A 26,678-nucleotide genomic window follows, 5' to 3' on the forward strand; every position below is an offset into this window, starting at 1 on the left:
CACTTGGACATCAAATTTAGGGATGAAAATTCAGCATATGAAATGCAATTGTATGCTGTTAATAAATGCAGAGCTGCATAATCCCATTTCATTAGGTGTGAGGGCAGACTTCATAGGGATGTCAGTTCATGAAACTGCACTGCAGTACAGTAGATTAGTCCATTACTGTGCAGGCAGGCTGCCTTCTCACAGCAAAAGAGAACCTCTGTGCATTATCCACCTGGAAATAAGTTGATTTCTCTCAGAATTAAAAAGCCCGTGACTCCGGAAGGAATATACTTATCCATTCCCATAGAAAGTGTAGCAAATAGAATGTTTCCAGCAAGAGAGATAAATGACCATCTGAGGATCACTTTGTGCAAAATCTCAAGGGAATACTTTTCAGGAAGGCATTTTAAGTTCTGTTAAAAACAAAACAAAACAAGCCCGTGTTACCTAGCCTCTTCTTCCAAATATAAAATGTTTGAAAAAGCAAAGGCAGTGTCCAAGTTAATCTCTGTAGAAAAAATTTGGCTGCTTGTTTTAAGAAAAAGTCTTTATAGATAAGAGTGAATTTGAAGATTGTGTTAATGTAATGAGAAGCCTTTAGATCACAATTCTTGATAACATGGATATACACAATTATGTCAGTTTTATTTAAGATAGTGTTTGCACAAATGCTTAGTTTTAAATTCTTAGTTTGATTTCAGTGGAGTTAGTTAAGCATGTGTTTGCTTTCTTTCCTCTCTGGGAACTGCTTTACAAAATCAGAAGTGCAGATATTGTGCCACTGATGAAGGGCAAATGTGCACATAATAAGAAGCATAGAAAGCAAGGTGTTTACAGAGCAAGTTCTGTCAGGCAGAAATAACAAAATTATTACTTTCAAATACTGTTCTGAAATAACTTTTAAAAAGAGTAAAGCAGGAAGTTGGTTTCCCAAGATGTATTCTGGAGGCAAACAGTTCATTGCAAACCATTTGTTACACTGGTTTAGCCTTTTATTTTGTTTGCAAACTGTTTTACAACAGACTTCGAGTTTTACAGTTTTGTTCTCATGAGTTATTCGGCAAATGCCTAATGAGGACAAACTTAATCTTGTGGATTGTTTATTCATTGTGTTTTCCATATGTTTATATGTTCATCTTTTCTGTTGAGGGATTTCATCACATGCTTGAGGACTGTTTTTTTCTGGAAATTATTATATGTAGTGTAGTGCTGGAAAAAAAATACAGAAGCACTAAAATTTTTACTTTCTCTGGGATGGAATCTTTGAGACCTTGCATTCTAAGGATTCTGTAGAACTTTGTTTCATATATATTTTTAAAAATATCTCTGTTTTGTAGCTCTTCACTCTAAAAACTGTTGTTATTAAAACCAGCCTGATGGTGGTGTTAGCAGCTTTCATCTGTATATGGGGCGTATACTTTGTCAGATATAAGCATTCATTTTTAAGAAATGATAGCCAACTACTGTGTCCACACACAAGACACTTTTTATGTTTTGGGTTTGGAGCAGACTTAGAGTCTTCAGATAGTACATATACAGTCTTTGCCCTTTTACCTCCTGCATTCAGTTCTCTTCTGTTGCTTTTTTGCATACTCAGATTTGCAATCTTTCTACTTCCCTACTGACTACGATCGCTGAGACCTTCTCAGCTTTTTGCCACCCTTCTAGTATTCACATAGCCAGCCATGGGAGTGGCCTATCAGGGTTCAAGTGTTGGGTTTGTGGTTTTTTCCAAGGTCTCCATGTTATATTGTTTGTTAATATATTAAACCACCTGCTCACAAACTAGAAAATCTCATCTCTAGTAGCTACCTGGCTCTTGGAAAAGTAATTGTAGAGGGGTGGATGATTAGACCAACTCAGCATTTCAAGTAGGCAACGTGTTAGTGAATATGATTCCTTGCTGTAGCTCTGTTTTGGTTTTGAATATGCCTAGGGTATCTTCTAGGAGGCAGAGAAAAGATTGAATTATATCTATCATTGAAGTGAAATGGGAGTTTGAGACTATTAAGGGTTTTGGAAGCATTACAATTTCTGCACTGATGAAATCCACAATTTCTTTATGAAACCAGTCTTACAGGATGTGCCTAAGCAGTGTGAATGTTTAAAGTGTAATGCTTATTGATTTCAAAACACAACATGACATACGTTGTCTGACTCCCACTCTATATTTATTTCTTTGTAATTGGGAAAAAAGAGGAAGAGGAACAGCAGAACAGGACATGAGTCTACCAGTCTGTCACATAACATATGAGCTGTTCTTTCCCAAATGAAGTCACTCACAAAAATCCATTATCTTACATATGAATAGAAATCAGCCTTTGTGGAAAAGGATGTTAAGGGAGGTCTGTCTCAAAGAATCTCACCAAGATTTTAAGCATGCATCTTTTAAGTATGGAGTGTACCTCTAAATCAGTATTGCCTGATCCTCTCTTGTAGTACAAAGAACAAACATATAAACACAGTTTCAATTACTATTATAACAGGAACAACTATAGGAAATTATTATTTTTTCTAGGATGGAAAAAGTATGATTACTTGAACCCATCAGGTTTCACGCACTCAAGCTTTTTCTGTTCCAAAAATCTGATGAGATGCTTTGAAACTTTAAGCTACGTAAGTTCCATACATGAGAGAGGCTGACTCTAAGATCCTCCATAGGGAAGCAGGATGATTGCAACAAGCAGTACTTGAGCCCTGTCTAAAGACACTTAAATAGCTGTGAGTAATACTAGTAAGAGGACTTCATGTCAGTCCAGAATCTTTCTGCACAGCTGCAACTAAAATTTATCTTAGATTTCTGCACAGAAAATCTAAGAAAAACTAAGGTCTGAGAGAACTGGCTTATAAAAAAATGAAAAAAGTCAGAAAAGAGGCTGTTTTGGACTACTATCAATGCATGCCTATTCTTTCTAGGTGAAGCAGATAATATTACTTAGCTGTGATACATATATGAAAGTAAAGGTTGGATGTCACCCTGATTTTAATCTAAGCCTAGGAAAAAGCCTCTTGTTTGGTTAAAGAACTAGCATCTGCTCAAAGTGCCATCTAAATGTCTGCCCAAATTTGATCCATGTAAATAAACAGAATACAGCAGAGCTTCTGTAAGGTCCGGAATAGCTCAAGGAGCTGAAGACTGACTACATATGTTTTATTATCATCCATTGGTGAAATGTCTGATAGAAATGGCGACCTCTGGAGAGAAGTCATTGATTATTACATTGTGTCCTTTTCTTTCTCCTCTTAATGATAGCCACCCGTGCTAAGCTTATAGGAGCTTGGTAAAATTTTAAGAAAGCATTTTGGTTAGAAATGTTGTTAAGATCAGTTTATCAACTTACAGAATATTTCAGAATTGTTTGGGGTTTTTTTTGTCCCAGGTTTTTAGCACATGGTATTTTTAACACATTGAGTGTTTTTCCAGGAGAGTCAACTTGACTTTCAGCTCTTCTTCATTGCCTTGGCCATGTATAATCCACATAATTCTTTTTTTATAAGTGGGCTTTTTTCTTTTTATTTTCTGTTCTAACTGAAAACTCAGAACTGTGCTCCTTAATCATGGATTTCTATGAGGAAGAGGTTAAAACTCTTACCAGAAACTATTTATTTGCAGGACCCACATTCTTTGTAGTCAGTAGATTTAAGACTGACTGACTTGTGTGGCAATGCAAATTCACAGAAAAGAAATAGTGCAGCAAATTAACGTAAAAATGAAAGCAGAATGATTTTTTTATTGACCTAAATTATGAAAATGAAGATACAAACAGAATCTAATCTTTACATAACTTGTTTTGTTACTACATTCAGTTTAGTTTATGCTTCCTTAAATTTTTAATGTGCTTCAGAGTTTTTAGCTGACAGTTATTGCTTTCATATAGAGACTATCTAGTGAGATCTGAGGTTTGGGAATTTGGTGAAAGAATAGTTTTGAGATTCAGCAGCCCAGCTCTGAGAGCACTTGGGATTGATGGAAGATGCTGCTAAAGTTTAAATATTAAAACTATCATGTGTCTGAGTTTAGATGACAAGAAAGGAAGCCCTCTGTATGGATCTAAGTTGCTGTACAGTACTTTGTGTTCTAGAAGATGATGTAACAATAATTTACATGTAATCTATCAGAATGTTTTCAAACATTTCACTTAAATCCTCCAAATTTTGTGTGGATTTCAGATTTCATGTATGTTTATAAATATACATACATGCAAACAAACATGAATGCACTCACACATGGACATTCATGTTGAACTTAATACTTAAGCAGCAAATTCTGTGGTTTGAGAATCAAAGAATAAGTGGGCTTCTTATGTGTATGCAGCTAAATAGTTCCAAAGACCTGTTGGAGAGTCTAGTTTCAATGTCCAAAGCAAGCATTCACAAATACAAGTATTAGCTGCTGTTCACTACTTCTTCTTCCTTATATATTTATTTCTTTAAAAATCTCTACACTATGCCAGTGCAGATCTTATGATGTCGGGATTACAGGGGACATTACTTTGGTACCAGAGTGCCAAAAGACATGGTTGTATTGTCATTTGGTGACTGGCCTAAGTAGAGGAATTTGTATCAGTTCATCAAGATACCTAAAATAAGTTGTCATCACATTTTTATGTAACTTAGCTCCTAAAAGACCTGTAAATTGCATTGCCTCTTAGGTCCCAAGCAATGGGTCAAATGAATGAATTTTGTTCAGCTTGTAAGTGCTTTAGGACAGCACCTACTAGGTGTCATGTTAGTGAGGAATTTAGCCATTGACTCTGTGGAAACATTGGATCACTTGGCAATGAGGAAGTAAGAGTCATCCTCCTGATTGCCTATATTATGTTTTCTGTGAATAATAGAGATTTAAAAAACCCTAGACAAACAGAACTGATAAGCACAAATTTGCTTCTTGAAAACAGACCTGACAGTAATCCATTTCCTGTTAAGGGACATTGGGGGTTTTTCCATCTTGAAGGGACTAAGCCCAGAGATTCAGCAATCGTTTGGTTAGTAAAACATTAATGCAAGTTATCAGGTTAGCCTGTTAATCATAGTCATGACCCTTTTAAGATTAAAGGGCAAAAAAAATGATGTGCTCTCTATACTACTATACCAGGCATTAATTTCCCTATCACTTAAACTGTCATGACAGTTGATGATGTGCTGGTTGTAAGCAGTTACAACTAAGGTTTTTAGGGAAAATATGGCAAGGAAGTGAAGCAACAGAGTTTACAGCTAGTAAAAACTGAAAGCAAGTGTGCAGCATTTATTCATAATTTGTCAGACATTAGATCAAGAGCTACCAAATCAAAAAATACTGTGGCAAAAGGAGAGATTAAGAAAACTAGCCCTAAAACTGCATCAAATAAAAGCAAAAGAAGCAGGTAGCACATCTAAAACCATAGAGGATCCAAAAAAAGCTGAAATAGAGCATCAGGTGGTAAGAAGACCTAAATATACAAAGGTAAGCTTACACTGATAGCAACAGCAGTTTGCTCACACAACTATACTACAGCCAAATGAACACATAAACAGAAAAAGGGAGGAAATGTACAGTGAGAACAAGTTCTCGGCATTTTTCCAAATACAGTCCACCTCAGAATTCAACTTCCATCACTGTTGAGGGATGGCTGTGCCAAAAAAGCCAATTTCAGTGGTTTATTTAGATCAGCAAACAGAAAAGAAGCAAGGTCTGTGCAATACAACACAGAGTTTTGGATTTTATCTTCACTGGAAGCTTTATTGTGGCTCAGAGGAAATAGCTTGATACTATTAAGGAAAAACAGGCTACGTATGTCAAGCCATGCTGCAGTGTAACTTCTCAACTGGCATCATTTGACTTAGACAAGTATGAGAAACATGTCAGGGAATTATTTTGTACCTACTCTTTACAATCTAATCTAACAATGTCAGAAGTATGGAAGCTGAGGAACTGACTTAGCCCAGAGGCTTTGTTTAAGATTAAATGACAAAATGCTAACTATCAGACAAAAGATAATAATGACATTTGTCTTGCAGGACATTATGTAAGAATGAAAAGATGCTTTTCAGGAATGATTTGCAGGAAGAACTCGTTAGAATTTATATAAAATATATATGGAGGAAAATACTAGGTGATATCCGGGGGGGCGGGGAGGGGCGCAGAAACCCCCCACAAGAAGAAAATCCCAAATGAAATCCAAATCACCAGACATAACAAAGACAGCTTTGTGAATACGGAATAAAATCACTAAAGTTGCCATGGGTAAGCCATTCTTCACAAAAAAGGCCCATGCTCATTAAGAAGATGCTTTCAGTATCATCACTCTGAGAGAAGACATTTACCAAAATGTCTATGTTACCTGTGCTGGTCTTCCTAATGTGTTTCTTGGCTGTCTTGTGATTAAGCCATAGGTCAGGTTCAAATCTCAGGTCAAGGAGAGGTTTCTGGAGGTGTAGGTGGTGGTTTTGGTGTTTGTTTTTGTTTTTTTTTTAACGGAAGAGTAAACCAAGACGTTTAATGAAAATTAATTGTGGTTATCATTTAGCTTCCTAAAATTTAGGAAATTTCCATCATTTTTTTTTCTGCACCCATAAATATCAAAGGGGGGGGAAAAAAAAAGGGTGGAATTTCTAGGAGGAGCAATCCAAATATTCAGATTGTGTTCTCAAAAACAAATAACATGATTAGGTATGTTTATAACTCATCTTTATTCTTAGTCCATGTAAGATGGATAGCTTTATGAAACAAATGTGTTAAAATTCAATGTCCCATTGTAGTACTGGCGACTTTTATCAGACAGTGTTGTCTTTCATTTGAATGTGTTAGAAAGATACTTTGGTGAACCCATCCAGAAGAAAATGTTAACATTCATAGAGGTTTTGGGGGGAAGTTCTGCCAGATTTACAGGAGTTGTAGTTTCGGATTGGTTCATTTTCTTTTTCACTGTTTTGGACAAACTGAAGAAAGTGGGCTGCGCACTGAACTAGATTGTCTTTTGAGGATTTAGACTTGTTTATAGTCAGGTTGCTGGTGGGATTAGGGTCAGACAAGAACTGGAGCTAGTGCAAGAAATTGAGAAGAAGAATTAGGTGTATTCCTGGACACATGGACTCATCCCAGAAGTTTTTTTTATCCAGCTTGCCAAAAAAGCATTCAGAGATGCAAGATCAAAGAACTCTTCAAGCAGTGATGTTTCATAGGCTTTCTGAGATAGCTGTGATCACAGACTCCTAGCTGCTTTTCTAAGTTCAGAAAATTTTTAATTACAATGTAGGACATATATTCAAATGATGTTTCAATTTCTAAATGCTCTTTTACCTTTGAAGAACCTTACCACAGCTGATAAGACTTTATGGAGCTCCGCAAGCCTGTTAAGATTAAATAAGCAGAGTTGCTCATAAAAACTGCTGTAGATGTGGTAATTATTTTTCCCCATCAGACAAAAGTGCCAGAGAGAACTTCAAAGAAACAAATAAAAGAGAAAAGAATGAGCAAGATGAACAGAGAAAGGGAATTGGGGGGGAGCAGGTGCGATATTGAACCATATCATAACTAATTGCAGACTAAATTGTACAAAAGAGACAAAATACATGTTCACTTTATGGTTGCAGAGCTGATGGCAGGGTAGCATAAAAATGTCTCCAGTGTCTGTAAATGAGGTCAGCCAGGTATTAATTGTCCAGACAATTATCAGTATGCCTTCTGTATACCTTCAGTGGCAAACAGGAACAAAACCAGGCACTCCTGCTTTGTTTGTAGCAGTGCCATCACAAGATTACTTAATTTCCTACAGTAATTGCCCAGCCCTATTCCAATACCCTTCCAGCACTGAAATGTGGTTTTCTCACATGTTAGAGCATTTAAGTGTTTCTGTGCAGAAGAGCTAAGGTATATGGAAAATGGACAGACTCTTCACTCACTCAAAAAAGCAAGCTCAGCATGCACGTGCCCTTCTGTGAGGAGTTATGCTTGCTCTGTACTGGAGATGACAAGGGAAAGACAGCCTCAAGGGTTTCTTATAAAGTGTATTAGATCTTAATAATTTAATAATACCAGGGGATTCATAGCCAAATGTCTTAACAGCAGAGACTGAATCCCTGGAATGAGGCTTTTTCTGCCTTCTTTTCTCTCCTCCAGAGGGCTTTATGGGTGTGTTTTGTTTTCAGTCTTTTTGTTTTCATTATTTGATTTTCAGGAAAGGCATAGACTTAGCATTTTATCACAATTGCCTTTTTATTGAGCAGGATTTAGTCCTATCTGTGAATACTTAGAGCCATTGTCCAGGATGGTTTTTTAGCTCTAATTAACAACTCTAAACATGTAGAGATGTTTTGATCTCATGAACTTATATACAATATATATTAATTAATTATCACAATGGGATATTACACAGTAATAAAATATTATTATAATATTATAAAATTAGATGGCTTAGATCTGATAAAGATCTCTAAACATCCAGAGAGATAACTGGAGGTTAGAATCTGTGCAAAGGGAAAACAAAGTCCATTTGCATTGACCCTAGCAACAGCGGTATTCAATCTCTACGTTCTCCACTTCCCTGTAGCAGTTTCTACTGAAAACTCATCATAATTCTTCAGTGGAGAACAAGTTTTAAGCCATTTTTAACTCCCCTTTACATGATGATGAGTTCCCTAAGTTGTCTGTTATAGTAAGTTGGTTCCTTTACTAAATAATATATGCATTTCCCTATTAAAAATAAGCTGTCTTACAGGTCCTCGTCAGAACCCTGTATTTTTACAATAATTTATTTAGTGGAAATTAATTAGTTTGTTAAAATAGAATTGTGTGAGATCTCGCTGAAATGTTGTCTGTAAACTCTAAACCAGAGTCATGTGTCTAGTTTCTGCCTCATTTAATCAGACTCTTTGAAATTGCATTAGGCATTACAAAAAAGTGCTACTGGATATTTCAGTTCCCTAGAGAAGTGTAGGTTGTGTGTCAGATCTGGTCAGAAATTCTGGTTTAACTGGCTTTATCAGAAATTGTGATTCATTAAACCTTAAGCATTGTGTAAGAATATAACTGTTACAGATGAAAGGTTTCTCAGCTGTCAAGGAGAGAGGTGGACTCAGAAGATGTGGGTTTGGTGCTCACCTGCCTGCAAACTGTTGCTCAAATTCCTGCTCTAATTAATATTCAGCTTACACAGTGGAACAGGTCCAACAGGAAAAATTGGGATAAGCCTATCTCAAAGATAGGCTGGTTGTGTGGTGGCATTTATTAGCATTGTGGGAGAGCCAAATTCAAATCCCTGTTCTGCCAATAAACTATGTGGCTATGGAATTACTATGTTTTTCTTCTTAGCAGTTAGCAATTTTTGCCCCTATTCTCAAGAGCCAAGTTTAAGGATTACATTAAAACATAGTGCAGATGGAATGATGTAATTTGCACAGACAATAACCGGAAGAGAAGGAAAGAGCTCACCAAGAGAAAGCCCCAGAAAAGCATAAGTTGAAAGACAGAGAATGGCCTCTTCCTGTATTCCATCATGTACTGTCTCTATAATACTGCTTCAGGTCTCCTGCCTGCTCTAAGAAGTTCCTGCTCCACCTGCTTTGCAGTGCCACTCCTGATTGTGCTGAAAAAATCTGTGGGACCTGTGCAGGTTACATGTGTCAGAGAAGTTAAAGATACATAGGTAATTATATCATATTTAATATATATTTGTTTTAGCCTGATCAGTCCTTGGTCAGCGCTTAGGAATTGGCAGGAATGAGCATAAAGGGCTGAGAACACTTTATGCCAGCAGTGAATGGCCCTTGATATACATTACAACTAAGGCAATCTTATAATGCAAATAGATGCTCATTGAGGCACAGTAACTTCATGGCCTCACCAAATTTTGCTCTGCATGGTCAGGGACCAGTTTATCATTGTTTTCTTAATTATGCAGTGTATTATACATACAATAGCCACTCTTGCTCTCAGCCAGATGACAGTCCCCATCAATATTCAAAACTGCAAATAGTTGAATACTGAGGTAACTTTTGCATCTTAACTTTCTCATTTAACGTAACCACTACTTTATTCAGCATTTGGAAAAAAACAGCTGTGCTGTGTCTTTCTGTCATTGAATTACATAGAAACAGAGAGAGAAGGGAAAGGATATCAAGCAAAAGAGGAAATGAGTACTGTTTGGTAGCATTTTAAGCCTGGATCTTAATCTGGGTTTGGGTTATAAATTCTCCCTTACTAAAACTGTTAAATCCTTACCCATGGCTATAGAAATCCATAACCTGCATTTTGAGATGCTTTCAGGTCCTCAGGTCAGAGGCGAGTCCCTCCTGCCCTTTGAACGCCAAGCGCATTGTTGCTGAGAAGTGATGCCCCTAACCAGCTGTTTGTTATTGCTGGAGGCAGGCACTCTGGTCTGGGGAAGGGAGGTGCTGGTAGCTGGCAGCAGTCAGCTACAGCTTACTTCCCAAAGAAGAGGGAGGATCTCCTTAGCCCAGCTGTGGTCCCAGCTGAGGAATAGTCATCTCTGAGCCTAGAGCAGTGGACACAGTGACAATGGGTCAAAGAGCTCAGCAGTCTAGGGCTAAAACCATATGGTAGGTATATAGCCTTTAGTACATGGAGGCAAAGATAGTTCAGATACATATTATCCATAGAGAGAAGACCGTCAAAGGATAAATGTCACTTCCCTAAATCTGAAGTGATTCCATGGCACCTAACAGAGAATTCAGCAATCAGTGAAAGCTTTATGCAGTCATAAATGAGTAAAAAACCTGGCTAAAAATATGGGGGAGAATTTCCCACTGCTGGAAGAAATTTTTTCACTTGTTTGTTGTTTTTTTTTTAATTAGAGCACCCATTAGGACTGTTTAATTAACTTTCTGTCATGGAGACATTTAGTTATTTAAAGTTTGCTAAAAAGAAGAGTAAAAAATATTTACTCTGAGTTTGACTGTTACTGCTTTTGAATTACAGGTAATATTTGACATTATCAGAGCATGAAACAAAATCCCACAAGCATGCTTGCCTTTCACTCCTCTATATTGTTACATTTCAATTAAACTTTATTAGGCAAGTGTTGTTTTAGTTTAAATATTAGTTGTTAATAATTACTAAAATATTACCTGTGTATTACAAACAGTACTGTCATTCTGTTGGATTATCTGACTTAGAAAACTGGGACTGATCGTGAGTATTGGAATGCACAACGTGCACCCTTCTGGAGAGTTATTTCTTTCTTCCCCAGTTGTATTTGTTCTTTTCTTCTACCACAGACACCACTTTGTTTGCCCCAGGCATATGCTTCAAGCAATTTATCTCAATGTAGTCATACATCCTAGCAAAGCAGAAGTCTCTGGAAAGCAAAAATTTTCCTTTTCTGGCCAAGACTGACAATTATCATTCTTCCTTGCCTAGTTCCATAGGAAGTTCCTCACTGAAATCTTCCCTGACAGTTCTCTCCCACTCCAGCCTGTGTTACGAAGGTACAAACTAGAACAGAGCTCGTCTGTCAACATCCCTGTTGCATTGTCATTTATTGAATGTAGAAGCTGCCCTAATAGATCAAACCAGTTGATGCTGACAGAGATCTGTAATGGATGACTGGAAAGAATATACTTGCTTCCATTAGGATAAACTGCTGTTAGAGCAGTCAAAATCCTAGAGCCTTTTTTTTTTTTTTTTTTTTTTTTAATGCATTAAACTCTTGTAGTGTTTTGGACTATATTGTAATTCATTCCAAAGTGGTTGCCTAGAAGAATAGCCAGTATCACACAGAGAATCCATGATGGCCTTTCATTTAACTCTCTGTTTGGAACACACTAACCTGTGTGTGAACCTCTTGGCTGCTCACTGTACATTTCTTAGTTCCTTTTGGTCTTACTATTCTGGGTTTTCCTGGGATTATTTTTCAGGACTGAAATTGAGCAATAATAGAATTTTACAGACTTAGTCAGAAAGAATGCAGAGAAAGAATTGCAGTGAATGAGACAAGAAGGTCTCAGGAAAGGAGAAATATTGCAGTGGAAAGCAGGAGGCGAGCTTGGCTCTGGAGGAAGGAGATGCATGGGATATGGAATGTCCAGCTTAATTCTGTGGGAGCTAAGGGTAGAGAGAATTTTGATGCAAATCTGTCTGAACAGAGTGTTAGGATAATTCTAGTATAGCAGACTGTTGGCATTAACTTTATTTCAGATTGCCTACTGGTACTGCTTATTTATCATCTGCAGTATGGGAGCACAAGCTCTTTTCTGCTTCTCTTCTGTTTTAGCCTCACACACCTGTGTAGGACAGAAGTCAGTCTTGGTGTGACCTGGTACAATTCCTAAGTAATTGATGTTGCAGGCTTTCACTGATTTATAAAGAAAAAATTAACCTAAATATTGATTTCAGTCCTCCATTAACTGTTGGAGTAAGCATTTCTTTGTAGGGTACTGGCATTTCAAGTTGTTATAACAGTTTGAGAAAAATCTGAAGGCTAGTTTCAGTTGATACTGATCACTACTGTAAACCAGTGTGAAATTCAATTTATTAGTGAATGGATAAAAGCTATAGTCAAAGCAAGATAGATCGGTTTTACCTTTGTTTTAAAATGTATAACCTATCCATGGGAAAATCATGGCACAAATTAAATGAAAGTTAAGTCAGATGCTCTGTAAAAGCTACATACCTTGCTTGCTTTGAAATTTCATTGTACTTTAAATACTTTTTAATTCAGTTAGTGCCCTAGCCCAATTATGAAAGTGTATGCTTTCAAGGATACATTTCTGATATGTTTGTTAATAGCTAATCAAATGATCCGGTTGGTCCTAGTTAATCTTCATTTTGCATTCTTGTCTGAAAAGGAAAAAAAAGGAAAATTACGAGCATTCAAATAACAATATGAGAGGGTAAAGATTTTCCTTTCCACTCTGACTGAGCCACTGCTTTTTGGTGTTCTTAACTGTAGCAGGAGGCTTTAATAGCAAAATTGCCAAAAAGCAGTGGCTAGAACTGGAAGCATTAAGTGCATGGGAACATTTGTATTTAGATTTGTAAATTAAATTACAGGAATTTCAGATGTGACGGTTCACACATAAGTACCACTTGTGTTAATAGGGATCTGAAGATCCTAGCAACTGTAGCATGTTGCTAACTTTTTGAGTTTCTATTTTACTGGCTTCTGTGAGGAGGTACTTGTGACAAATAAAATTTTTATTTTATACAATTCATGGAAGAGAAAGGATGAACTAGATTGGCACTCGATAGATCAATGTTCAGACACACCTGTAGGACTCCAGAAAAGATGTTAAATTTTGCTATGCTTGAGTTGCCTGAAGCCATTTCTCTGATGTAGTGAGAGCTTGTACAAATGTGCAACGAGTGCCTTGGGCACTAAAAAGTGGCTCCTTGTTATCTGTGTGGGCTTACATGCTAGTTAATCCAACATCTATCCACTGCACCACTCATTGTGCTTGGTAGTGGCTGTTTATATCACAGGCACTAGTATTATTTTGTTCGCAGTGACCTCATTATGAACAAACTGCTTTCTAGGCCCACAGGCACAGCTGTCTGTCCTGAGACGTTTACCATCTCAGAAGAGGTGGTCAGTGCTACTTCAACAGCGAGAGATTTTTTTCCACGTGTTAAGGAATTCTATAAACAGGATGATAGGACGAGGATGCTAAGGATTACAAAGTATGATGGATAAGGCCTTTGTGTAGCATTTGGTGGCCCTCAAAGACTGTATGTATTCTTCTGCATCTTCATGAAGCTTCACAAACTTGCACTATTTGACTTTTCTTTCTTTTTCAAAATAATTGGATAATTATTAATAGAGTCATACTTTGGTTTTCCACCTTGCACTAGTTCCATTTATAAAGTGATTTACTCTCTGAAACTATTAATTTTTACTAGAATGTGAAGTATAAAATAATAGGGGGAATCAGTTTGTCCAGAGGCAGCCTTTGTTAAATGCCAAAGAAGCTCAATCTAATTAAGTTAATCTCACAATTTTATATGAAGGGTTCTGTATACATCATTATAGCACTCAAATGTGTGAAAAAAATATTACTAATTGGTAACCTCAAGGTTGCTTTTTCTGATGACAACTTAGGTTAATTAAAAACTCAGTTATTACCTGCAGGAAATGTTACACATATGCTGAAAAATTGTGTCCATAACTGTGTCTATTAATGAGATGCAGCTGAGAAAGAGGAAATTCTGGCTGAGTAGCAGGAAAGTCTGTCCAATAGTGATAGGTTTAGAACATTTCAGAAAAATCTCCCAGAAGAAAATGGCTGAATCTCTTTAAATCTCTGTTGTAATCAAAAATACGTCAAAGGGAATTATTCTGCAGTAGAAGACACTGAATTTGATAATTAATACATATTCATGAGCTCTGGCTCTGAAAATTGCATCAGTGACTTGTTCATAATGTTTATGTTAGGAGCCCATACTCAAGCTTGTACAAATGTGGAAGAGCACTCTGAAGTCCAGGGAGCCTACTTGATGCTCTGACTTGTTTATGTAGCAAATGAGTACTGTCTGTGGCATGAGAGTCACCGTTCTCCCCAAGTCTGTCTTTGGTATGGCCTTCATTAGTTTTGATTTTAAACTGTCCTTCTTATCCCCATGAATACTGCAGAGTTTTACTTTCTGATCAGTTACATCAGTATAATTTTTCAGTAGTCTCCTGGTCAAGGATAAGATGAGAAATCTCCAAAACCCACTGGTTCAGTGCCTTCACACAGCTACAAGTGTGAGCAGTGCTGAATGCATTTGATTGTGGGTGTCATGAATGCTTAAGTAATGCTAATGTATTCAAGTTAAATACTAAGCTCTTCTACTAAAATGATATTTTGCAGCATTTAATATTTACTACCTAGGGGCATAAGATAACTTCTTAATCAGAAAATGAAAGGCAAGGAGAGTTTAGGGTCACTGTGAATTTTAAAGGGCTTAACAACAGCTGAGACTAGCAAGAAAAAGAACATCATCTGAGTAAAGCAAGAGTTAACCCAGTATTGCACTCTAACTGAACTCATTTTTGTACATTGAAAAAACCCACCAGTTTTTTTACGGGCCCCAAGCCTTCCTACATAAGTCTATCTTAACTTGTTTTCTGGACCTGTATTTCATGAGGAATGACACTTTTGTACATAGCAGTAACTTAAGTAGGGGAATCTGAAAGTCAAGGCTGAATGCACAACCTCATATATGCTCTTAATGTAAGCATATACATTATAATCAAGCAGGTAGTTATGTGACTGCCTCCTGTTCCTGAAATGTAATATATTATTTCTTCAACCTGTAAGCATTATCCCACAATTTTTCCTCCTAAAAGTAGTCCTTGCAGTTGTACCCAGTTCTTACCAGAGACAATGGGAAAAAGGATGCGAATAAGGTTTGTTAGATTTGGTCGTTACACAAGAATATTTCATGTTCTGCAATAGGGAGAGCAATGCAACAGATTTTCCTGATGTTAGTGGGTGTTTGGGAACCTTTTGCAAGAGAAAATCCATGAATTTATGTAGAAGAGATTATGATGACTAGTAGCCTTTCCTAATATGAACTGATGCGTCATAGTTTGTCAAAGGTTTTTTGTCCTCTTCTTTTCTGGTTTGCTAGGTTACTCTTTGCTTGTTTCTTTTCAGACTAATGTTTACTAATTTACTATTTTCAATTTAGTACAGACTCATTTACCCTTTTTCCTTTGGCCTAGCAACTTCAGAAGCTTATCAGTCCCTTTGGGATTATATTTTGCAGATCATTGCCCTAAGAATGACACATAAATTAGATTCTCTCCTACTATCAGGATGCTCCTGTGGAAACCTACTGTTTCTCTACAGCTTAGCTAACACAGCTTCCATTTTTTTTCAAGATAAATCGATGGCTGCCAAGATCTCACATTGCTTGTACCAACTGGGAGACTGTTGATCAGTTACCAGTGGAGTGTTAAGATTCAACCAAAAGGGTGGAACAGGTCTGGCTAGCCCAGCATCCTCTCTCCGAGGGCATTAACCACGAAGAGGTCTTGAGAAACAGCTTCGCTAAAATGTATTTATAGTTGGATTAGAACCGAACATTGTTATATGGCATTCCAAAAGTGAAAAGACTGGGTTTTTTTCTGATCAAGATGGATGAGATGTTATGAGAACAAGTTAGTATGACAAGATTATAAATTCTTAAAGTGCTAGAAATGCTGTAAAATTGCCCAACTTTACATATAATCTAATTTGAAGAGCAACAGTTTGGGGAATTTCATTCTACAAGTGCTGATTTGTTGAGTTTGTCCCCAAACTCAACATTCAAAATGTGTGGTAAACGTTAAATTTTTGAACCATTTGTGAACATCAACACTTGGGCTCCACATCTGTAATGTTAAACTAGTTTGTGAAGAGGTACAAAGCTTCTTTGGTACAAAAGGCACTGAGATTTTAAAATTGCATTTAAAGTAGAATGCTGTGTCCTAGTCTGATTCATGTCTTTGGAAAGCTAACTACTAGACAAATGAAAAGAAAACAAAAGCTTCTGGAAGTGGGAGGTCTACATTTGTACTTTTAAAGTTTTCCTAACATTTAAAAATTGCTGCGCAGTTTAGGAAGAATTGATTTGTGAGGAAAAAAAGAAAAAAACAAAACTCTAGACAAACCACTAGTTATGATTCATTGTCATGAAATAGTGCGAATTGTGTTGTTTAAGTGTATACTCAGCAAGGAAGTAAAAGTGAAGACTTTAATGAATCTTCATATTTTAGTCCATATTTTTGGTGCGATTGGTTGCGGAAGCTGCTTAACATGCTTAAATACCAGGAATAAATTCTCTCAGGCAATTTGCAGTAGGAGTGAAGAACAGCCTCTTAACTTTTGATCCATGGATATTAATTCACCAGAGAGCAGCATATGGCTCTAAGAGGATATTGTATACCGTACTACTTACTACAGTGAATTGAGATATTTTCAGTCCAACTGCTTTATATAGCCCAGGCTGCAGTTTTTTAGATTCTTGTCCTGAAACTAACAGCTAGCTGTCAAATACACACTTTTTATACCTCACTTTGTTAAAAGAGGAAAATACAGTTTGTTAAGGAGATAGAAGACAATAAAAATTTCTGAAGCTAAAATTCAATCCTTAAAATCAATAGCTTCCTTTTACTGTAACTTTTGTTTCTCTTGTATGTAGCAATTTTTTAGCATACCAAAGGGTAGCATAGTAAGATTAAGAAGTTGTTCCTTTCTTTCCTGAGTTCTGATAATCCACTTTCCTACATGAAGATGTGACTTTTCTTTCCTCAAGAAGCCTACAGACTGGTGTGGATATCTTTGTAGTACCTCTTGCTTTTTAAAACGTTTTTTAAAAAACTGCCTGCATGAAGACAATGTTTGGAGAGAGTTTGAAAAAGAGACTTCTTCCCTCAGGTACATACCTTTTCCAAAACATTGGCTAAAGCTCCAGAAGTAAAAGTTCTGAAGTTTCATTAAATGCAAAATCTGCTACATTTTCTCCTATCTCTAACAGAAGGCCCTTTTGCTCACTAATCTCTCTTCTTCCCTTTGACTGCATTCTGAATTGTACAGAAATGGGAGAGTGAGCCTGGATAGTCAATGACTTGCATTTGGCAGGTATGACTTCATTGCTTCACTGCCTTTTGTAATTTCAATATGTAAAGGCAGCAGTACCAGATAGCAAAATTCATAAAGAACTGGCAAAAGAGGTTTCAGAATTGTTGGCAGTTATCTTTTGGGGACTCATTAAGAACATCAGGAGGTAAAGAAGAATGGAAGAGGGCACACATCCAACAGACCAATTTGATGCTTGTTGCATACATGCAGAACTGCAGTCACAACTGTGTACAGATCATAAGTGGCAAATAAAACTCTCCCATTTCTCAAGGTTAGGGAAAAAAAAGAGACACCTCAGAAATTACTGATAAACTGAAAATTAAAATATATTTGAAGAAGTGCTATGTATCATTTACATCCCTCAGTGTTTGAGTGTACACTGTGATAGAACTCGCTCGATGAAGTCTGCTCTTGTGCACCCTGATTGTGATATAACTCACTCTATAAGTCTGCTCTTGTGCACCCCTAGTTATCTGAATGTTTTCCTGTTACAAATTCAGTGAAAATAGGAAATCTAATAGATGCAGATTTAACGAGTTACATGACTTTCATGAGGTACTGAAGCAATGTGTGCATTAGTTAGAAAAATTGGCAGGAAGATTGTCATGAGAAAATAAAGCAAATGAAGAAAAGAATGAAGATTGCACCAATCATATTTGCTGACAAAAATTAATCTGGGAGGGCTTGCTAACATTTGCAAAGTTGGACATAAAAGGCTGTAGGAAGTAGAGCAGTTAACAGAGGCGCAGATGTTAGCAGAGTAAAATGTAATCAAGATGAATACAAAGAGGTTCTCACTCAGTGTAAAAACCAACAATGAAAAACATAAAATGTGGGAATGCTGACTAAGAAACAGTATTAGAGAAGCAGGATCTTGGGAGTTCTAAATTGAACATAAGCACGCAGTATGGTGCTGCTACAAAAATGCAAATATGGGGATATAACAGAAAGGGGACCTTTTGGACTGTGAATTAATGGTGGTTTTCTCAGAGAACATTCTCTGATATCACCGACCCTAACCAGTTCCATTAAATAACCTTAGTAGCACTCACTCTTCCTCTCTTCCGAACTGACTTTTCAAAAGGATTGCATTTGTAATCACCACTCCAAATTTTTAGCCAAAATACTAGCCTCAATTTGTCCCTTATAGCCTTTGTTTCTGTCTTTCTCCTGCTTGCAGAACATTTGATGTACAGTACTCCTCTTCTGCAGCCTAACAATGAACATTTCTACTGTGTTTGTTCTGTGTAACCTGTTTATCATTGCATCTCTTCATTAAGTTTTCAACCTTCTCCTCTTTAAGAGCATCCCAAAACCAAGTATTTCTTTGGACAGCTGTTTTTCCAGTTTTTCCCTGTGCTGCTACCATCTTGATCTGACCTTTTGCACATACTCTGTGCTGCTGAGGACTAAACATGCTACAAGGAATAGAGATGAGAACTTTTTTTGAGACAAAGATTTTTGTGCTCTCTTTAGGTTAATCATCAGCTTTTCAATTACCACTAAGTTAAAATAAGGCCAGTTACAGAGAGCTCTATAAATTGCAATTCAAAGGAGAAAGAAGTTGGGTGTTTCTGCTTCTATTACAGTGATTTCTACTTCCAACAACTTTTCATCTGACTCCTGCTTTCTAAATGGTCTCTTGCAGAGATCTTTCAGTGGCTTCTTTGCTTAATTCCCTTTTTAGCATTGTGTTGATTTATTTCCTCTGTTGCCATCTGAATCTTACTTTATATGGCTTTTGACAGATGCTTCTATTTTTAACTTGCTGCAAGCTATGGCTGTTAGTTTCATGTTGTACTTTTGCTCTGGTATTCCATATTCTGGATTGCACTTTCATATTACTCCTTTTTGGTCTAATATTGCAAAGACATACATAATTTTAGCTGCAGTATTGTTAACTAGTCACATAAAACTTTTCCCACACATAAGCAATTGCTCTATTTGATGTAGTGGCTGTTCTTCCTGTAAAGTTGTCTGAATGATAGCATGCCTTCTCATGCTTCCAGACTGAATACCATGTATTTCATTTAGTACTCTTCTTACAACTCTTAATGCAGGTGACATGAGACTTTTATGATAGACTGATGTTGTTATTGTTCTAAAGAAACAACATTATTCTCTTACTGTCAGTGCCTTTCTAATTATTTTTAAAAAGATAGCTGTATACAATGCTATATACAATTTTACTTCAATGTTGTCTAGGCTGTAGAAAGGTAAGATTTGTTTAGTTACCTGAAAAAGAATCTGGAAGTTCTCAGTTCTTCTGAAGTAATGAAAAATAGGTAGGGTTATTTTTTTCTCTTCAGATCCCTCAGACCTATGTAAGCTCCTGGGATAACAGATGAAATTAGATAAAACTGCTGAGAAAAAAAGGACAGATAAATCAGAAGTAACTGCCCTTACTGATAATAGCTGTTGGCGATGGAAATTAAGAAAGCTTTTTCAGAATGCTGGACTTGGATACAAGAGGATCAAGGAGTCTCTCAGTGACAACAGAGAGTTCTTGAACAGCTGACAAAGACAGCAGCACTCCTGCCAGATGACAATTCAGATCAAATATATTTTCCAGGAATTGTGCAAGTACATTTTCTGCTATAGTGCATCTAGGTCTTGATGCTTGAGTTGAACAAAGGAAAATATACAAGAGAGACATTGATAGGTTTGCCAAAGGGATGGGACAAGATTTCTGCTCGTAACAATTTAATTTATTTTTTTCTATTACAAAGTTTTAAGGCACTTACCTCACTGGTCCTTGCAAATCATGTAGATGAGGTGTGTAACGAGAACAATTAATTTTGTTGTATAGTCATGCTGGCCATTTGGAAACGTAGCTGTAAAGAGGTTGTGATGGACAAGGGGACCCTTTCCTTATGGCCTTGGCCATATGAGTTATGGGTAGAGCTGCCTCTTCCATTAAACTGTAATTAAGATACTTTTAACATGGAATCACCAAGAAATAATAAAAGATCAAGAAAGATATGATTTGGAAGAAAAAGAAAAAAAATCACATTTACAGTAGAGAGATTACCTTAGTTTGTCACAACAGGGGTATTTTGATCTTCTCATTTAATGATGACTCAACAGGGAAATGTCTGTAATCACACAGAGATAACACAAGACAAAATGATAAAGACAATTAGGCATGAAATATATTGCAGGGTGGTGGACTTGCCAGTGACTTCAGGGGAAGTCAAATCTGCACTTCTTTAGTGAAACCGTATGAATAGATGTTACAGTAATGGCAGTAGAATATTAAAAGGCCTTGTTTATGCTTTGTTTTGGCATTGATGTGGTCCATGTCATTGGAGAATTTACTTATTTCTTAACCTTCATTTCAGGTTTAGGTTGTAAAGTGCTTGGGGCAGGGTTGTCTCCTACTGTGTGTACCTACAGGATCTTTAAAATGTAGCACTGACCACATATAAGGCCACAAGTTACCAACTCACGTTGTTAAAGAATGCAGGTACACTAGAGAGAAATCAATGGTATCTAATGCAAAAATGTATGTATACCTTGCAGTCTGATGTCGTCTTTGTTAGTTTTTGGGTTTTTTTAATCCATTCCTTTTCTGCTAATGTAGAAGGCTGCAAAAGTCTGGACAGAAGAAAGAAGTACATAATATGTAATCATTCTGTTCAGGGCTGTAACCTTATAAATTGCTATACCACATTACGTAAAAAGAATATTACTGGACAGGCATCTTCATTAAAACTGAATCCTGATGATGGAGACTTCAGTGCTTGTTTAAGCATTGTCAAAAAGGGCTAATGGGAAGATAACAGTGGTAGTTGATGGCTAAATAAATAATTGCGTAATAAGTAATAACTGTAAAAAGTAAGACCTGGACCAACTCTGAAGAGGGTTGGTTTGGTGTAGTATTGTTTTGGAACATAAGCTAGTAGAAAGAATGTAAGATTTAGGCCACAAATCAGAACTATTAAAAAAAAAAAAAAAAATCAAGATTTCAACCATAATTTAGAAATGAAAACATGGTAAGAGGTAATCAGGAATTACATGTGGAGCATTACTTTGCAAGTTACCATTGTACTAGCATGGTCCAGCTCTTACCAACAAATACTTAGTTGTAGTAGGAGGTAACTTAAAAAATTGGAATTTATCTGCTAGCCCTTTGATGACTTTGATCATTCAAACTGAAAATGCAGTGCAGAGTATGGTTTTGTGGTTTTGATTTGCATTTTTTAGCGCTTAAAATTTGCAAGTTATCCTTGTAATTTAAAGTTCGTGTGGGGAGATAGTATCTTGTATTAGATCAACAAATACAGCTGAGAAAAATGAGGCATGCTTTCAGGAACGCAAGGCTGCCTTTGAATCTGAAGAACCCGAATGTTTATATTGAAGACATTGTTATCCTAGTTCACATTTTTATAAGTATAGCAAAACAGTTCTTTGAGTGCGGGAACTGTCTTGCTTATTAAGAATGCTTGCCCAAAGAGCTCACAATTGTCTCGTTTTCTTAAGATTAAATTGACAACATCTAGCAAGATTGGCACTGGCAAGAGCTTTCCAGCTCATTGCACTATGCTCCTGCTGCAACCAGAAGAATTGCCTCTGCTTGTTTGAGCCCTCATTTTGAGCTCTTCCTTTTCACTTTCTGTCTTGTGTAACTCTATTCTCCATTCGCTATCACTTATTCTGATCTGCTCTGTAATCTGCCATCTTGCTCAGAAGCACTCTCTTCTGAAGTCCGTCCTTTGATCCATATAAAGTGTAAGATCTTACCAAATAGCTGCCTGACTCTGTTATACCTTTTCTCTTCTAGATCTTTGAGTGTGTTTTGTCTCACCAAGACTTAATTTTTTTCTCTTTGATCTCTTCTGGGTTTGTTTTTATTCTCTCTGCTCTAAACAAACTGGCCTAAAGGCGGTTTTTCCTTCCGGCTCTGCACAATACATTTCCTGGCTTTGACACACCCTTTTTTTTTTGCTTTTTTTACAAGTATTGCCCTGTTACCTTTCCAGCCGTGTATTTTCTTCTATGCCACAGGTTTAATATATTTGAAATTGTGTGTTACGGTATTTTTGAAAATAGCACGGTCCAAACCAATCTGCAAAGCTTTCTTCTCAGCTGTGTCCTCTTCCTCCTTATGTGCCATGTGTTTTCTTTGTTTCTAGGCTTATTTCTGCCACTGAGGAGGGGACACAACAAAAACCAAACCCCTTTTACTGTCTCACTGTGGTCTTATCTGTGGCATAATATCTTAACATTAACCCTGTGAAAGTTACAGTCCAAGTTCAGGTAGTTGATTAGGATTTCCTTACAGTTAGCAAGAGAAATGGACATTTCTGTTGGATAATTCAGTACATCTTCAAATGCATACAGATAGTTCAAGCAGGAGAGATGAATCTCTCCCTGCAGATGTCTGCGATTGTTGACTATAGAGGGACCCTAAGCACACTGTGTCTACTTGCTATCAACTAGGCATCTGTGTTAGTTACCAGAAATGAATTGCGCTCGTAATCTGCAGCCTGTGTACGTGCAGCATAACTTCCAGCAGAAGCTGTAAGAGAAGCTGGAATTAAGGGCATCAGTATTTGGATATGGGTAAATTTTCCTTCTTGTGTCCCTTCATGGAGGTCTTATGGATGACTCTTAACTATGAGCACGATTATGATTTTTCTCCAAAATGATAAAATAGTCTTACTTGCCCTACTGGAATCCATCTGAAACTGATTCCCTGTTTCTTTGCCTGTTTTAAATTTGAGCAAAGTTTCTCAAGGAAAGGGGCACAAGACTTGCAAAATAAAGAGCTCAATTATCTCAAAGAGTCATGAAACAAACACCAAATTTAAGCAGGAGTCCATCTTCATGTGCACAGCAAATGTCTCTTATCTATTCTTTTTTAAGGGAGGAGGAAAGCAAAATGAAGGGAGGCATAGGACATAATACTAGTAAATGAAGGACACTTCATGTTGAAGAAAAAAAGCCTTTTCAAGTTACATGCACAGAAATATCCTTTCGTGGACCATTTATACCATGGGTGACCAGCAAAATACTAAAACTTGTGTAAGGTAAAGCCTTCTGTAATTACCAATACTATGCAATTTGTATTTTTTTTATAAAAAGTATTACCATAAATCTCATGAATCATTTATTTATAGTTAGAAAATAACAGGAAAAGGGCAATCTCCTTTCTGCTAAGAAAAACACAAAAAAATTAACAAAGCACAGTGTAACAGCTCTTAGTTGCCGCCAAATTCTTAGATTCTGGAAGAATTGTGATTTTCTCACCTTGAGCTTGCAGAGATCGTGTACAGGGGGGAGTCCTGAATGAATGTTAGTCTTGTGAAATGGATAAGGGGTATGGGAATTAAATGAGTAGATTTCTTTGCCACTTAATGCATTCTGGAGTTTGCTTGTAAAACATCATTATAGTCTTCTTACAAGGAGCTGCTTTCACATCAAGTGCAGAGATGATGCAGTAGTTGTGTATGCCTGCAAGACACAATGCTTGACAGAATAATGGAGATTGTGATTGTCAGGGGAGAACACAGCACTGTGACACTCTCCTACTGAATTCTCTTTTGAACAGTCCTTTCCTCTGTCCGAGTGCATCATTGCAGGGACCCAAAAGTAGGCCTGGGCAAGGTGTGAACTACATTCTGTGGGAATATTGCATTTATTTCAGAACCTGCAAATGTGGTGAAACGGAATTTTTGTGGGAAATTATTGGTTTTCAAGTTCTGTGAATGCTCACCAACAGCAGGTTTTATTTGTTTAGGGCTAAACTTAGTGGTGCTTGAGCTGTGTATCTTGAGTTTGACCATCAGTGAACTGATTGGGAGAAGGAGGAGCGTTTGAAGTTATAATTTTACCTGTGCACTGAAAGAGATGATGTTTTTGTGGAACAGAATTACTGTATATGATATATCCTTGTTTCCTGTTAATCACCATCAGCTCTCTATGAGAATAGATGTATATTTACACACACAAAGCAGTTTTAATTCGTTATCACAACATTGAGTTACTGTTGCAACTGTCTGGCCAGAGGTGTGTCATTTAGCAGCTGGATTCAAAAAGACATGATCAGGTTCAAAGCAAGACAGGACTGCACATGTTGAAATGCACTGTGTGTCAGTAGAAAACAATAGGTGTTAAGACCTAACCTGTAAGCAGGCAAGAAGCTTTACCACCAGAGATCAGTCTTTCTCTCCATCAGCTGGGAAGGAATAAAGAAAAATTTAGCCAAAAGAACAAAAGAAAATCTTCCAGATTTTCAGAACAAACATCCCACATGGATAATTTATTTTAACTTCATTTTCCTGACATAACCAGTGCCTCAGTAGCTCATACTACTCTGCAGAATTGCAACAGTTAACTAGACATATCCAAATAATGAGTTTTTAAATTTATATATTTAATATATACTTAATAGTAACTAGAAGAAATAATACTAGATTCTCATTTTAGTGTCACAATTTTCCAGTGCTTTTAATAGCAGCTAAATTCATGAGCAACATGTAGACTGGTGTAAGTTCACTGGAAACTACAAATCAGTGCAATAAATTAACAAACACATAAATGTGGGTCTATTTATAGACAGGTTTTGTACATGACATAAACTAAATATACTAAAAAATTGTATATCATTATTCTAATTAGGATACTAAATAAAGTAGAACTTTCATTTAGCAATATATTGGTATCTTTTTAATAGATTTTTAAAACAACAGACCATATAAAAAAATGTATTATATAGGTTTATCAAAGCATACTTGTTATGTAAGCTCATTGTTCCTGTCCCTCAAATGTAGACCTTTGTTTATATAATATTTACATATTTAATTATTTACATAATATGCTGTATATGCTCAGGAGATCAAGCTTCTGAAAATTTGCATTTTACTAGTCGGTTACAAATTTCTTGTCAAAGTAATGCAGTTTGAGGCAAATTATAGAAGCAGACTGTTATTCAGGGTGTGTTGTGGGTTTTTTTCTTGCACCACTAAAACAGGTTTTGATATATAACAGGGATTATCAGACTTAAGCAAAATAGTCTATTGAACTATACTGACAAATAGGTTTCTCTTAACATTTCTTAAAGACAAAAAGCATCTTTTCTTTTAGAGATCATGTATTATAACCTGCATGCTTTGATGAGTGTGATATCAAATAAGGTGGTATTTTTTTAAGTTGCCAAGATACCGAATAATCAGCATAGAGTTTATTCTGTCAAAAGCAATTAGCTGTCATCTACAGAGATGCAGTACCTTGTCATTAACATTGATGTGATAACACATGCACGCTCTGGGAGTGTTTAAATCAGAGAACAGAAGCAGCGTCTTGTTTTCATTAACAATAATTAAGGGTTGCTTTTTTTTGTTGTTGTATAACTTAGTCATGGAGCTGTTAGTAAAAGATGCTGTTAAAAACTTCCATATTTTGTGGAAAGTGCAGTCATTGGAACTACATCCTAGCTATGGTATTGGAACTACAACAAATAACTACAATAAAAAATAACTGCAGTGTTCTTACTGCTGGTGGTGTGCAGTGCTGTGACTCAAACAGGACCGTGAGACAACTGAGCAGTGCAGATGCTGCGAGGGCTTCAGGTGCACCAAAAGGGCTGAACTGAACAGAGGATGCAGGGAAGCCCCATTCCGCCTCTAGTGCTGGCTTAGCACTAGACAAATACAGCCATCAGTTGACTTGCTGTAGAAATAAAGCTTTAGAAAGAATTGCATAGCTGAGCAACTCACCTGCAAATTGAAGTTGGAATTTGCATCCTCCTTATCTAGGAGCCATTTGCCATATTTTTAATATGCTTCTTACTTGAGCTTAGTAGGTTATGGCCACTCCTTTTAAAGTCATGTGAAAGGAGGGGGAGAGCTATGACCAAATGCTTTCCTGTGGCAAAGGTCAGACACACTTTCCATTCATGCTCTGAAGATAGTGACATGTGCTGTAATGTAAGCTCTGTGAATATCCTGGTAATTTCCATGGAACTACCAGCATGGCTTATGATTGAGAGCTTAGGTGTGTCCTCAGCATTGATCTTGATATGCAACTGGGATAGTGGTTGTAGCTATCTTAGAGACTGAGACTGTAAGACTTTGGAAGTTTTACTAATAATCTCTGTCAAATATAAGAAGAGAGATTGTGAAACACCTGTGTATCAAGGTGCTTCT

At 36.8% G+C, this 26,678-nt stretch overlaps 2 long non-coding RNA genes across 3 annotated transcripts in view; one reads left to right on the plus strand and one right to left on the minus strand.

Annotated features, from left to right (window-relative positions):
• Positions 1-26,326, minus strand: part of LOC138687661 (uncharacterized) — a 30,110-nt gene extending 3,784 nt beyond the window's left edge. Inside the window, exons 1-6 of one of the 2 annotated variants that reach the window (XR_011326774.1) lie at positions 26,250-26,326; positions 26,026-26,173; positions 24,657-24,709; positions 21,045-21,126; positions 20,561-20,624; positions 20,366-20,450 (exon numbers count right to left, since the gene is read on the minus strand). This is a non-coding gene — a long non-coding RNA (uncharacterized lncRNA). Of the gene's footprint in view, positions 1-4,213; positions 4,322-20,365; positions 20,451-20,560; positions 20,625-21,044; positions 21,127-24,656; positions 24,710-26,025; positions 26,174-26,249 lie in introns of those variants that run through there. The other variant, XR_011326773.1, reaches the window with a different exon arrangement.
• Positions 1-26,678, plus strand: part of LOC138687932 (uncharacterized) — a 161,166-nt gene that overhangs the window by 114,233 nt on the left and 20,255 nt on the right. The gene's annotated exons all lie outside the window — the stretch shown is intronic.

This window comes from Haliaeetus albicilla, chromosome 11 (genome assembly GCF_947461875.1).
Source record: "Haliaeetus albicilla chromosome 11, bHalAlb1.1, whole genome shotgun sequence".
In the NCBI taxonomy this organism is placed as follows: Eukaryota; Metazoa; Chordata; class Aves; order Accipitriformes; family Accipitridae; genus Haliaeetus; species Haliaeetus albicilla.